This window comes from Ailuropoda melanoleuca, chromosome 7 (assembly GCF_002007445.2).
Source record: "Ailuropoda melanoleuca isolate Jingjing chromosome 7, ASM200744v2, whole genome shotgun sequence".
NCBI lineage: Eukaryota > Metazoa > Chordata > Mammalia > Carnivora > Ursidae > Ailuropoda > Ailuropoda melanoleuca.
In genome coordinates this window covers 3,419,845-3,435,246 of record NC_048224.1, presented here as the reverse complement: position 1 = coordinate 3,435,246, position 15,402 = coordinate 3,419,845, and the positions used below count along the sequence as shown (strand labels likewise).

Genomic DNA, 15,402 nt, shown 5'->3' with positions numbered 1-15,402 from the left:
TACCTAAGGAAATGTATCTAATTCATTTATCTTTGAATGCTTGTCATTTATTTTTTTTGTTCTATTTTATTATGTTCTTCCTTTGTGTTCTAAAATAATCTGTACTAAACTGACAGTTTTAGTGAAACAAGGATTCTATAGAATTGTAATAACTGCATCATTAGCTACTAACCATCATTCACGTACAGATATGACAGTGCTATCATGCACTCCCATGGCAATAGAAAGTCAAACTCCAAACACCATTACTCAGGCTGCGGGTGTCCTAGGTCTTTGGGAAGTAGATGTCTTCTTCGGGTAATGAAAAGGGTACTGAAGTCATGAAGGATCTTACTCCTCCTGTATAGTCAGTGGATGGGGTGCAGTGCTGTGTGAGGAAGGGGTGAGTTGTCTAGGTGATAATCCATGTCTTCAACAGAGGCAAATGATCAGATGGAATGTGACTAAACTTCCTCAATGACCTTAATCTTGGCTCTTCCATAGTTTTACTTCAAAGACAGAGGGTCGTTTCACTTCTTAAGAAAATTATTTTCACTCTTGGGGGTGCTTTCTGGGAATGTCCCCACCCTCAATCTCTTGGTACTTGTTCTCCCCTTTCTTGTAATCTGGAGTGATCCCCTCCCACATTCTCAACATTTCCTTCAGAGATACTCCCTCTTGCCTCAAACCTCATTCATCATATTCTCTCAGGAGTCTTAAATAGACTATTAATATCCAAGCAACAACAACAAAACCACTTTTCCCTTTCTTTAAGGAGAAAAATTGTTCAATATTCAAACCTTTGTAGAAGTGAATACAGATATAAAATCAGATATACATGCATGTGTACATGTACATATTTGTGTTCCTTACCCTTTCTGCAGTAGAGAAAAGGAAGCTAATATTTTTCTGTAGTCACGTTTATGAAGGTGGGTGATTATACCACTACTACTATGCATCCTCCAACTTGTTAATTATAGAAATAAAAATGAAAAGAGAAAACCTTGGCCACAGTAGCTTCATAGATTTACTTTCTAAATAAACATATATATATATATATTTAATGTTAAATATATAACTATATATAAGTATATATATATTTTAAGATTTTATTTATTTATTTGAGTGAGAGAGAAAGCACAAGTGGGAGGGAGGGGCAGAGGGACAAGCAGACTCACCGCTGAGCAGGGAGCCTGAGATGAAACTTAATCCCAAGACCCAGAGATCATGGCCTGAGCCGAAGACAGATGCTCAACCTACTGAGCCACCCACGTGCCCCTTTTTCCTAAATATTTCAATTATCAACATCAGCATCACAGCTGATATTTGTTGAATATTTACTATGAGCCAGAGCTTTTTTTGCACACTTTGCATACATTTCATCAGTTAAGACTTGTAATCAAGTATAAACTCTTTTCATCTCCATTTGGAGGAATTGATTCTTAAAATAATTTTAATATTATTTTGCAAAAGACATGTCCAATCTTGAGGCAAAAATTTATCCATTTTAATTTTCAGTGTTACTAGTAAAGTTGACCATTTTATGGTGCTTATTGGTCATTTGAAGCAATCCATGTTATTTCATCTTTCTTATTTCTATGTCGTTCGAGTAATATTTACTCCTAAAGATTTAAAATGTTGAAAATTATGTAATAGTAGAAAAAACACAGCAATAGTTTTATCTGATATGTGATTAGTTTTTAATATTTGAGAGTAAAAACAGCACATCGTGGCAGCATATGACAGATAAACTCATAAAATCTTTTCAAAGATTTTATATATTTCTTCCATAGAAAAATTAGAGGTTTTTGATCACAGATATATCCACTTTTTTCACTTATCTCCTAATATATGTTTTCTTTTACAAATGTTTTCTGTTAATTTAAACCCAGTAACATGTTCTCCTTTTTTCTTATCTCTTTTAAATATAGGACAAGTAATACTGATTTGTAGCAATTAAGGCATGTCGTCTATTTCTGATTCGTCAGTAAGCCCATGGAAAATAGGGTATTTCTTAGGTAGTTAATCAGAGCTCTAAGACAGCATTCAGCACACAGTGTTCCAGTGATATTTCAAAATGTTGAACAGCATTAGATAGCTTTTGAAGTAATTATGACTAGTATTCACAAATACAGTACTAAGATTTATGTGTCACGGGAGTTTTCTTTTTTGAATCTAAATGCCATAAGCTGTAAGACAAATCATTATTTTTATAGAGCTCTACAAAGGGGGGGAAGCGAAATTATTCCATTGGGTATGCATCTTGATTTCAGAGATGTTAAAATTCGAAAAACAACATATGGTAAACACATGTAGCAGTAATTGTTACTATTGGCAGATATATGAAATAGTGTTTATGAGCAACAGAAATAGCACAAGCACACAGTGCTGGTGGGAGTAGAAGCTGGAACATTCTTCCTGGAGGTCATTTTGGTAATGCCAATCCAGAGCTGTGAAACCATTCATATCTTTTGACTCTGTAATTCCTCTAAACAAAAAGAATTAGTGAGTGAGGGGCAGATATTTATGATTACCTTCTACATGTTAGGTTCTGTCTTAAGGATTTGGGATATGTTAAATGAGGGAACAAAGATCCTTGCTCTTATTTTTATTTATTTTTTAAAATATTTTATTTATCTGAGAGAGAGTATGAGAGAGAGAGAGAGTGCATGAGCAGGGGGGAGGGGAGAGGGAGAAGCAGACTCCCCCACTGAGCAGAGAGCCCAATGCAAAACTCAATCCCAGGACCCTGGGATCATGACCTGAGCCAGAGGCAGACACTTAACCCACTGAGCCACCCAGGCTCCCCATGATCCTTGCCCTTATGAAACTCATATTCTAATAGAATATAGAAAATGATCATGCTATAGTGCACCTTGAATAATATATATATAATATAATACATATAAGAAGATTTATATTTATTATTATAGATATATATTAATATAATATGTATATAATATAAATGCCTTATAGAACAATATTTGCTGTATGAGTCTAATTTGTAAATGTATTTTAACAAATAGAAATATTGCAGATACCCCACAATAAGTGATTGGCATAATATATTTAGTCAACTGGTTTTATTTGGTTTTTATTTTATAAATCTTAACCAGATTTGATTATTAAAAATTTAAGTAACTTACAGGTGCATGTTTCTGTTTTACTAACCAATCTATATGTGCCCTATTTTTATTCTGTGTAAATCTTAAATTCTCAAAACAGAGTCTTTATGAGATTGTGTGGCTTGAGATGCCAATACTACATATGTGAGGTTTCCCTTTGGTAAGCACTGACTCAGTGATTCTTATAGTGGGGTGTCTGGATCAGCAACAGCCATTAAGAACTTGTTAGAAATGCAAATTTGGGGACTCCATTCGTCACCTAATGAATCAGAAGCTCTGGGGGCATGGGCCCAGATATCAGGATAACCAAATCGTCCTGATGTGCTCTGAAGTTTGAGAGGCACCGTAGTAACTCATATTCAATTGGAAAAAAGCAAACACGTTTGTTGGGGAGCAACCAAGAATCAGTCACCGTAGTGGGCACTTCAACTAAATTATCTCATATAAATTCTAATAGCATGCAAGAATGTGTTATTAGCAGAGTCCTCTCCTAACTAGATCTATGCCCTTGGGGAAGTTATTTAGCTGCTCCGTTCGCAGATAATTTATCTATAAAACAGTTATTATAGAAGTGCCCTACTATTTAGGGTTGTTAGGAGGATTAATTAAACTGATTATTGTATAAGAAATTCTAGAACACCTGTAATTCTTCTGTGTTTGTGATCATTATTATTATTGTCAACTGTAATCATTATTATTGCAGCCTCAGTAAGTTACATAACTTGCCAGATTCCATACAACTAAAAGTTAATCCGAGGTCTGATAATGCCTGAATCTGTTTCTAGATTTGTCTTCCTCTAAAAGGAGGTCTGTTTTTCCTCCTTTTTCCTACTGGGTACAACAGTTATATTTGTACTGTATATTTTGCGTCCTATGTACACATACATTTCCTCTTCCTTTACTGTTTAACATTGATATAGTAGACTGGTCTTTGTAACGAAACATCATTAGAGAGGGTTAATGCTTTATATTTCCCAACATCTGATATCGTGTTTAGACATATAATAAATAGATACTTAAACACTTGTTAATTGATGAGGAAGAACAAGTCTGTGGCTAAATGTTTCTTCAGGCGCTAGTGAAATGGAATAAATCTGCTATGCCAGTGAAATCCGAGATAAAGAACCATATTAAAGAAAAATAGTTTTCCCTCCATTTGTGATAGGTGTGTATCAGAATAGCCTACATATGTAAACAAGCTTATAAACTTACATGGTATCTCACTAATCCCTTTCATTTTTCAATGTTCAACCTATCTAATAGAAGTGATAGATAAATATACAAATGCTCATGGCTTTTTCTATTAAAAAAAAAGAAGAAGAAAGAAGCCAGGTATTAAGTAGTTGAAAGAAAGGTGTTTTATCTTAAAGAATTATGGGAAATAATGTATCTCGAGACTAATTATCTTTAATATAGTTTGTTTATGTCTCATATGGGTGATTGACAACTAGAAGAAAAAAAGGTTTAATAAAATATGTTCAACATTAAAATAGCAAGTGCTTTGGTACACAGAACTCAATCCATAAAATTATAACTTTACTACATACTCATAACCACAAAATAGTTCCCACTATGCCAATTATATTAGATTTTTTATTGTATTAAATATTCACTGAACTTCTATATATCACAAATATTATATTCTTCTTTGGTGATGGGAAGCTTAGACAATCTGTCCTCAAGGCTACATAATGCAGTATAAAATGTTACTAGCGGCTGAATTGGGGAATGCTGCTGTGATTGGAGGGGGGAAATGAAAAACAAGATATGTGAGACGAATGAACAAATGGACAACAGCCAGACCATATATAACAATAGAACTCTGGCCAGCAAGCCTAGGAAGACAAACCACAACCTCTACAGCATTGGCTCAGAATGGTCAGAAAAGTCCAGGAAATAAGGACATTTTCAGGAGAATAACAGCCAATTTCCTTAATTTTTACTCCCCACTCCTCACTTCACACTTCCAACTCCTAATAAACTGGAGAAAGCCAAATATGCTTCCTAAACCAATCGCATAGGATATTCTCCTTGCAGTTAACCCACTCCAGCTTTTCTATGCTAACAGCCTCCCTTCAGAGCATACCTGAAGTTTTCCCTTTTATTCACTGCAAAGTTTTTTGTTTTTTGGTTTTTTTTTAGATTTTATTTATTTATTTGAGAGAGAGAGAGAGTGAGAGAGAGAGCACAAGCCAGGGGGAGAGGCAGAGGGAGAAGCCGACTCCTACTGAGCAGGGAGCCCGACGTGGGGCTCCATCCCAGGACCCTGGGATCATGACTTAAGCTGAAGGCAGACGCTTAACCGACTGAGCCACCCAGGTGCCCCCACTGCAAAACTATTTGAACTTGACCTTGGTAACTATTTTTTGGATGACACCCAAAGCAAAAGCAATAATGGCAAAAAAAAAAAAAATGGGACTACATCAAACTAAAAAGCTTCTGCACAGTAAAGGAAGCCATTAGCAAAATGAAAAGTCACCCCACGTAATGGGCAAAGTATTTGCAAACCATTTATTTGATAAGAAGTTAATATCCCATATATATAAAGAATTCATATAACTTTATAACCATAACTTAAAAAATCTGACTTAAATATAGGCAAAGGAGCTGAACAGACATTTTTCCAAAGAAGATCTATAAATGGCTGACAGGTACATGAAAAGTTGCTCAACATCACTGATGGAAACCAAGCTACACTAAGGTATCACCTCACATTTGTTAGAATGGCTATATTAAAAAAGACAAGAGATAATATGTGTTGGCAAAAATGCAGAGGAAAGGGAATACTTGTGTGCTATTGGTGGGAATGTAAATTGATACAGCCACTGTGAAAAACAATATGAAAGTTCCTTTAAAAATTGAAAATGGAATGACCATATGATCCAGGATTCCCTCTTCTGGGTATATTTCCAATGAATATAGAACTGAATGAAGCTCCAAAGCTTATTTGAGCTCCTGGAACAGTTGAAGTGAGATGAAAATTAATGTTGCTATAGTAACCAATTAATTCACATAAAGGTTAAACCAATCCTGTGAACTTTCCCACATTCTTGCAGATTTTCCAGTATAATCATCTCCAGTAACTAAAGAGTCATTATATTATCCTGGGAGTTATATTTAATTTACATTTCTTTTCAAATGTACGGTTATCTATAACATGGCCACAATATTTTCCCCTTTTATTTTTTTTAAGATTTTATTTATTTATTCGACAGAGATAAGACAGCCAGAGAAAGAGGGAACATAAGCAGGGGGAGTGGGAGAGGAAGAAGCAGGGTCATAGCGGAGGAGCCTGATGTGGGGCTCGATCCCATAACGCCGGGATCACGCCCTGAGCCAAAGGCAGACGCTTAACTGCTGTGCCACCCAGGCGCCCCTCCCCTTCTTTTAAATTTTATTTTATTTTGAATTCCAGTATAGTTGGCAACACTGGTCTATTAGTTTCAGGTGTACAGTATAATAAATGCATGACAACTTTTATGATGACATTATTATTATTGAAGATTTATCAGTGTGGCTGAATGTTAGTTTAGGAAGATTATGATGGTGTCATTCATGAAAAGTTTGGAGGATCTCTTTATTATGTAACCATTTATAATTTGAGGTTACTGTTGCCGATCATATCCACACAACAGGAAACACCTTTTTTTGAGTTTTATTTATTTAATTAATATCTACACCCCGCATGGGGCTCCAACTACAGACCCTGAGATCAAGTGTTGCATGCTCCTCTGACTGAGTCAGCCAGGTGCCCCAAAGGAAAGCATTTTCCATAAAATTTCAGTGTTTTGAATAATGTAGAGAGACATTTTTCAGAATAGTGGTGTTTGAGTCAGAATATCACACATAGTATCTATATATTTTAGATTAAAAGATTTAAATCCCCACCGCCAAAAAGGATTGTTTAATGTTGCTTCTTTAAGTGTTTGACACCAGAAATATTTTTAATCATTGCTTTTATACTTTTTTTTCATGAGAATAAAACTTTATTTAGTGGTTTTTAACATTCTGGGTTTTTTTTGTAAGCACAATTTCAAAACAGTTATTCATTTGGTTACAAAGTTATTAAAGACACCACTACCAATAGGCTAAAATACAAATTTCAGCCTATGCCATATGATCCAACTTTATTCACAAATTTTGTTTTTCTAATCATGAATTTTGTTATTTAGTAGTTTTCAAACGACTTCCCATCATATAATAAAATCCTCACAAAAGCCCTGGATGGTTAATATTTGGTCTTGGTGTTAGTTAATTCATGAATAGCCTCTTTCCTAAGTAAACTGTAGATTATGGAAGACAGAGATTGTTTTTTTGTTGTTGTAATTTTTAATTCCCCTAATCTCTACAAACATGTTAGTACATAGTACAAAATTAAATTCAAGCAAATATGAGTTCCCAAAGAATATGCTACACAATTTTCTAGCACAGTAAAATGTATCCAAATTATTTAAGAGCACATTAAACTAATAGGGCAAATAAGGCACACGTTTTTAATAATAGCTTTATTGAGATATAATTCACATACCATAAAATTCATTTTTTGTGCAACTTTTTAAAGTGTACACTTTAGTGGATTTAGTATATTTGGCATTGTACAAACAGTAACTAATTTTAGAATATTTTTATTATCCAAAAGAAATTCTGTACCCATCAGCTATCATTCCCATTTTTCTCCTTGGTCCCTAAAGCCCCTAATCTATTTTCTGTTTCTATAGAATTTATTTCTTGCTCACATTCAAGAGATAATCCTTCCAAGCCTGAGGTGACACTCACTGCTGTTCAGGATCCAGTCTCCTCCTATTTTAGGAGGTGAGGGTAGTCTGTCATGATACAAAATGTCTGCGGGCGTTCCAGGCATTTATTCTGCATTCTAGTGAGAAATTAATGGGAGAAAGGATCAAGGATACTCTATACGTATTTTCTACATTCAGTGACACTTTCTAGAAGTCACTCATTCTACTTCCATGCACACGCTTTGCCAGGACTTAATCTTGGCACCAAGTTTAAGAATCATAGTCTTGTTCCAAATGGCCATGATAGCTAAAATCAGAGGTTCTCTTATTGAAAGCAACATTATTTGGATAAGAGGATAACTGGAATGTTCTGCCATAATGTTAAACCCTCTTGAATTAATAGTGTTTATTATGTTGGTATTTGAAACATCTAAAGAGCAATCCTTACAAAAGTGTATAGACTCTTATGACAGTCTGTATCTAGTGGCTTTTGATAGTGGCAACAAAATATTGTATCATTAAATATAATATCAGTAACCAGGGTATAGCATCTATGAGAATAGACCATATTTGTGTTGTTCATCACTTTAACCTCACCTTCTGGTATAATAGTGGCTGACACGTTGTTGCTCAGTAAATACCTGTTGAATAGATGCGTGCAGTACTAAACTAATATCCCATAGTTACATATGTTATCTATAGTTATGGTTGCACAACAGATTTACATAGGTTATCTAATCATGGGATAAGTTGATAGTCCCAAAACCCATCCTCCTGTCACTCCAACTTTCCAGGGGTTTAAAATCTACTTTGAAAGAAATGATCTAGGTATTGAAAAATATATTGAGAAAGTATGGATACTGAGCTAAGGTAAAATCTAGCACGTAAACAAAGGATAACTTTCTTCCTAAGGGCCTATCCAGCAATCAATTATTTATTGGTGCATTTAGGTTTTCATTAGTTATTTATTGAGAGTTTAAAATATGCCAGGTTGCATTGAAACAGCCTATTTTTTTCCCAAACATTTTTCCTATAATTATAACAAGAGTATGTTTCTGAGATAATAAGCTTGGCAGTCTTGAAAGAAGTGAGAGTTCAAAGTTGGTTTTTTTACACATTATTTGCATTTTCCTAAATGAATACAAGGCTATCTGGTTTTCCAAGTAAGTGTTTCTGATAACCTATACCAAAGTGTGCATATATTTCATGAAATTTACATATTTTGTAAAATCTTATGTATTCTCTAATTTATTGGCAGAAAATTCTAGAAATTGGCATGCCTGATAAATAATGCATAGTTTCAGTTTAACATTTAATGAGCTAGACACTGGGGCTGTCAGTAACTAAAATTAATCATAATATATTGGCATTGTAAGACTGGAAAAATTTTAATTTATTTGCTATTCTTATAGATTTGTGTGTTTTTTTTTTTAATTAGGGTATAGTCAGAGCTCTGCTTTAAGAAGTTGAGGTTTTAAGCTTTTTTCTAAATGAACTAAAATGAGAGCCTCAAACTTCTTTCACACTTCCTCCCCATTGGAAGAGTCAGAATCTTTATGCTGCATCAAACTAATAGGGTGAAGAGTTTATATTTGAAACTCAGCTGTGCCTTTTACTTACTCTGTGTTCTTGGGCACATTTATTAACCTTTTTAGTCAATTTTCATATCTATGTGATGAAGGTGACCATAATACCAGTTAGGACTCCTATAGGAATTAAATGAGATGAATTTACAGCACTTAACATACTCCTGACACAGTATATATTCAATAAATGCTAACTATCATTATTATTACCTAGAACCAACCAGCCAAGATGACAGTTAGATGTGTAATGAATGTATCATTACATATACATGATGCCCAAACCTGAAAAAAGTGTGCATTGAAATACCACTTGCAAGAATACTCACAATGATTAAATATCATGTAGAGACTATCATGTAATGCTTCATAGTATAGTTTCTGAAGCCAGAATCTGCGTGCTTAAAGCATAAATAAAAGAAAGCATAATAAAGAGCAGCTCACTTCATCTATAGAAATACAGTTGTAAGAATTAAATGAGTTAATACATACAAAATACCTGACATATCGTATGTATTCAGTAAATGTTATCTATTAATATTATCCTACCCTGGCATATGAATTAATTGGGATTCTGAATATAATTAAGCTTGTATTGAATTTTGCCTCCACGATGTACTAGCACTAAGACCTTTTGGAGTTTATTCAGGCAACTTAGTTTCCAACATCTTTTCTGAAAATGTGGAAAATAATTGCTAATACAAAGAGACTTCTGTGATATCAATGTAGGATACATGACATAGAGTGTAGAAATCTTAGCATTGCACTATTTATCTATTGCTGATTGTGATTTTTCTAAACCCATAAAACTATCTTTAAATTTATTTACTATTATTTATAAATTATTTATAATTACTTAAAATGATTTCACAACCTTTAGGTTTCCATATCATTTTAAAATTCTGCTTCCTCTCACTCCAAATATTGAACTCCCCTGCAAAAGTAAGCTAGGAAGAGATAACACAGTCTAATTCTTTTTAGCATAGGAGAAAATCACCATCTAAAATGCTGATTCAGTGAATTTTTTCAAATGCTGAGTCCCATATCTGATAGATGCATTCATTACTAGCATTAATTAATTTATAGAAATACTAATTCAAGTACAACTTCTCAAGATTTCTGCAGTACTTTGACAGCTATGTAGACAGAGGATAGGTTTAGGATATTAGAATTTCAGAATTACCAAAATTGTAATTTTGCTGAGTTCTCCTTACTTTGCTCAGCATAAATTCTTTCTGAATGGCTATCCCCACATGGACGAGTAGTACAAATGAAAGGAGTATATCTGATCAAATCTTTTTACTAGAATCTTATCTATGAAATAAAACTTCCCGAAATGCAACAATGATAAAACTCTAACATAGTACCAATGTCACTGACAGTTTAATTACTGATCCTTCACTACAAATCTCTCCCCTAAAAATATTTCTCTTATCTACATCATGTTAAAATTTATTTTCTCCCCTTCAATTGTGTCCCAATACTCAGCATTGTTGCCTGAGTCAGGCCATGAAAATCATTTAAAAAAAAAGTAGTTAAAATTGAGTTGTCATATTTCTGCTTTGGCTTTCTTATATGCCTAAAATCACCTCCCTCTCTCTTGGCTTTCACTTTGAAGACCAACTAGCTAAAAGTGTTGAATATCCCTGAATTTACTCATGGGTCATGACATACAGTCTGAGAGTCTAACGTATCTACTCAGTATAACAATGCCCATAATACAAACAAAGAGGTCCTTTGGATTTATTGTTATTATCTGAATATTCACATTCAGATATAAATAAACATTCTAAATATAACTGGAGGACATAAATTCCCTTACATGCTTTTTATGTTGAAATTCTATTATTCAGTTAAAACTGTCAATTTAATATTGCAAACATGCAACATAGTGCCTGCAGGAGCAATCTAGCATCTGATAGTGCTACAAGAAATTATTGTTCCTGTGTTATAATGTCAAACCTTAAAGTTTGACTTTAAATCTTTTATAATAAAATAATAATAATTAAAAATGTTAATATATGTATTCAAGAAGTTCATTTTACAATGGTGATACTTTGCTTCAGCCAAATGTAGATTCTAACTTAACCTTTTAACATTTACCCCAAATTTAACTTGATGAATCTCTTGATAATAAAGGAGGAGGGGGCAGGACATTATGTAATTTCCTGATTGATTTGTTGAAGTATAAGCATTCAGATCACACTAGATTCTTGGGGAAGTTTTCCTTTTTAGTGAATATCAGTAGGAAGTAGATCTTTTAAAGTCATCTTCTCACTCCTTATTTTGGCAGGGAAAATAAAAGCAGAACACAGTAGAGAATGAATAGCTGGTTCACAAGGTTAATTCCTGTGCAGTGGAATTTGTAAAAGGAATGAACAGGAGACACATCTGTGGAAGGCTAAGAAATATTGTCTACCAACTCAGAAACAAGGAGACCTGGAGTAATGGCCAATAACTGGAGTGAAATACAATGGACTGAGAATCAAAGACTCAGGAAGCAGTCAAGTCCTTGCCAGTAGTTAGCTCAGTGACTTTGACCAAGAAGGTCTGAGCATTCATTATTGAAAATTTTACTCCACACATGCATTTCAATTGGCAGAATAAGAATAATAAATTTTAATGTAAACATTCACATCTCAGAGATAGTGATATTTTGTTTTCTGCTAACATTTCATCAGAAGGATATTAGAAACATTATATTTCACTCCTCAAATGGTTCTTTTAGTGTCAGAATCATGTTCGCATATGATAATTCCTCCTAAGAGTTAAATATCATTTCTTTGGCAGAAAACTATGTTATATAATGTTTCTTCCAATTACAGTAGAAAATAGTTGGAATAGTTTAATTTGCAGGCCTTTGAGAAAAACATATCCTTAAAAACAACACCACTCATTAAGGCATTACATAATAGATTCAATCTATTATGGTTTCTCTCTTCTATTAATTTAAATTATAAGACATCACATAATAGATCACCTGCCTATATACCAGTCATTCATAGTTTTTTTAAGGGTTTATAAAAGCTACAAATTTCTTCACTGATGGAAAGGATCAAATCTTCAGTTTATTCTTTTGTTCATATAGAGCAGAAACTACCTAGAAGTAAACAAATTCAAGGGCTTAATAAGTATGTGTAATTGGTAGGTTACCACTGCATCAAAATATTAAAACTCTTGCAAAGCACATTAATATTAAATATGATCACATATGATGTTAACTAAATGGCTCAATTTAAAGATGATAACATTAACCAATTTTATATAGTGTTATTGTTGAATCAAGTATCTTAAACAACTTAAGGTGTATAACAAACTATGGAGTATTATGCAGTCTTTAAAATTATGAAAGAGAATATTTATATTCATGGAAAGTTATATATTCTCCACTGATTTAAACAGATAAAACAAAGATAAATATAAGATTGTAGTGTGATAACGACATTTGCATATGCCTCTGTGTGTGCCCACACGCACAACATGTGTGTCTGTGTATGAGTGTGCATATATTTGAAACCATTAAATGAATGTAACTGAGAAAGTCCTCCAATATATGCAAAATAAATTTCTCTTGCAAATGTGCCCGTCACCCAGAGTTCCACACGAAACAAAGGAGACAATAAAAATTCTCTACTTGTTTGTCATCCCTGCATTAAAGAGCTCAACTTAGAGTAACTAATCTTAAATCACAATAGTTTGATGTAAGCTGAGTGATGATAATGCTATTTTAGAAGAATGTTGTAGTCAAAACTGTTTGTCAAATTATGTGTGTACTAATTACTCATACAATGAAACATTTTCATAATATTGAATCACTATTTAACATTTTGTGATGCTTGAATTAAAATATGATGCCAGTACTGATAGAAAATATTTTTGCTTATACTTTTCTAGGTCTCAGGGTGGTGAACTTTTTGTCTGAATTCCTAACCTGTGAGCTTATGGTAAGATTATAATTAATACATTCAGAGTTTTTTTTCCTTTATAATCCCTGCTTGATAATATCCAGTAAATATAAAGGTAATTTGCACAGTTCCCTTGATACTTTACCATACTTTTACATAAATGCTGAAGAAACTGTGTGATATTTTCTATTAAATGTTTATGTTCTTGGGTAAATTACAATAATATAGTCATTTGAAATAGTCTTTGATAGGCTCTAAGTGAATTTGAAGGCATTGTTCAGAAAGGTAAGATTTATACTACTGAAAAAAGTTCTTTGGACATGAATGACAATTTTGTATATTAAAATTTTTTATAATGAGGTCCATTTGATGGCAATGAATAAAGGTAATGAGTTATTGAAAGGAAAACTTAATTTTTTCATCTGTCAAGATTTATCAAAATTGGATTCCTCTATGAAAGCTTGGTATTGGAGCTTTAGAAAGTTTAAAATAAAATATGTAACTATGGAAATAAAATGATAAGAAGTAATAAATGACTTCGAAGGTGATCTTATGGGTCTTATTAATTTGTCCATTTATTTGGTTAATGTATTCAATAACACTTGTTGAAAATGTGGATTCCACTTACAATTGATTACTACAGAATGTAAGTAAGCAATTTCATTTGTGTTGTTTTAGTAAGTGATTTTTCAGTTTATCTCTTCTTTAATGGTAAATGCAATAATGATTTAGCTTGTAACTGATAAATATAAAATGCAGATAATATGGGCAACTATGTCATAGTTTTATATTTTTGGGTAAATGATATCTTCAGAAACACAAAGGTGATTGAGTAAACTTGTTAATTCGATAATGCAGCATTATTGAAATGTATCTGGAAGAAGATGTTTTAAGTGACTGTAGGCAATAACCAACTCTTGGTGTTCTAAGGTATATGCTTTGGTCACATTTTTTTGAGACACTCAGCATATGGTTATTAAAGACAAGTGTCACATAGAAGCAAGGGGAATTTCCACTTTCTACCAAATGGACTCTGTTGGTAATGGAAGAAGTTTTTTATGAAATACGTTATTTGGATATGCACAAAGCAATAATTTTAATCCCAATAAGTATTATTAAGTTGTGACTTATATTTTATAAATATACCTAAATGAACTTTTCTCACAAGTTAATTCAACTTATAAAATATGTCCAAATATTTTTAAAAATTGCATTTATAATTATCATCTCATATCTTGCTCATATCTTAAGTATACAGTCTCAATAAATTGTAACAAAATGAACACACCCATATAACCAGCTCTCACATTAAAAAAATAAAAAAGATAGAACACTAGAGTACTTTCAAACCCATTGCACAGTACTCTTCTGGTAACTATATCCATGCACAATAAGCACTATGTTGACTTCTAGAAGGATAGATTACTTCCTGTTTTATATTCTATAAATGAAGTCATACAGTAGTTACTACTTTGTCTCTTTTGCTTAGCATTACCTTTCTAAGATTATATGCAGTGATAAATCCTCATTTTCATTGCTGCATAGTATTCAAGTGTGTGAACATACCAAATTATGATCCTTTTTTCCATTTAAAAGCATTGGGTAGCTTCCAGACTTTGGTTCTTATGCATAGTGGTTATATGGACATCTGGAACATGTCTTTTAGGAAACGCATGCATTTTGTTGGATATATAGGATATACATACGTTCTGCTTTAGTGGATACTGATAGTTTGCCAAAGTGGTGGTACTGGTCGTACTAGTTTTTGAAGGCAGGATGTGAGAGTTCAGTTGCTCCCTATACTCACTAACATTTAGAATTTTTTATCCCTCTATTTTAGCCATTCTGGTGTGTTTATAGAAATATTTTAATTTGAATATCTTGAGAATTGATGACATTAAACATTTTTTATGATTATTTTTTATGATTATTTGTCATATTTGTGATGATTATTTGTCATATGAGTATTCTTCTTCTTGCAGTGTTAAGACTGACCTTCTTCTACTATACTATGTATCCCTTCTCACTATACATATATATATAATATATATATATATATATATATATATATATA

At 32.9% G+C, this 15,402-nt stretch overlaps 1 protein-coding gene across 31 annotated transcripts in view; it reads left to right on the top strand.

Annotated features, from left to right (window-relative positions):
* Nucleotides 1–15,402, top strand: part of PTPRD (protein tyrosine phosphatase receptor type D) — a 2,142,161-nt gene that overhangs the window by 957,887 nt on the left and 1,168,872 nt on the right. For all 31 annotated transcript variants that reach the window (XM_034663855.1, XM_034663876.1, XM_034663861.1 and 28 more), the window contains one exon: nt 13,318–13,367. The gene's annotated coding sequence lies outside the window, so the exon portion shown is untranslated. The remainder of the gene's footprint in view (nt 1–13,317; nt 13,368–15,402) is intronic.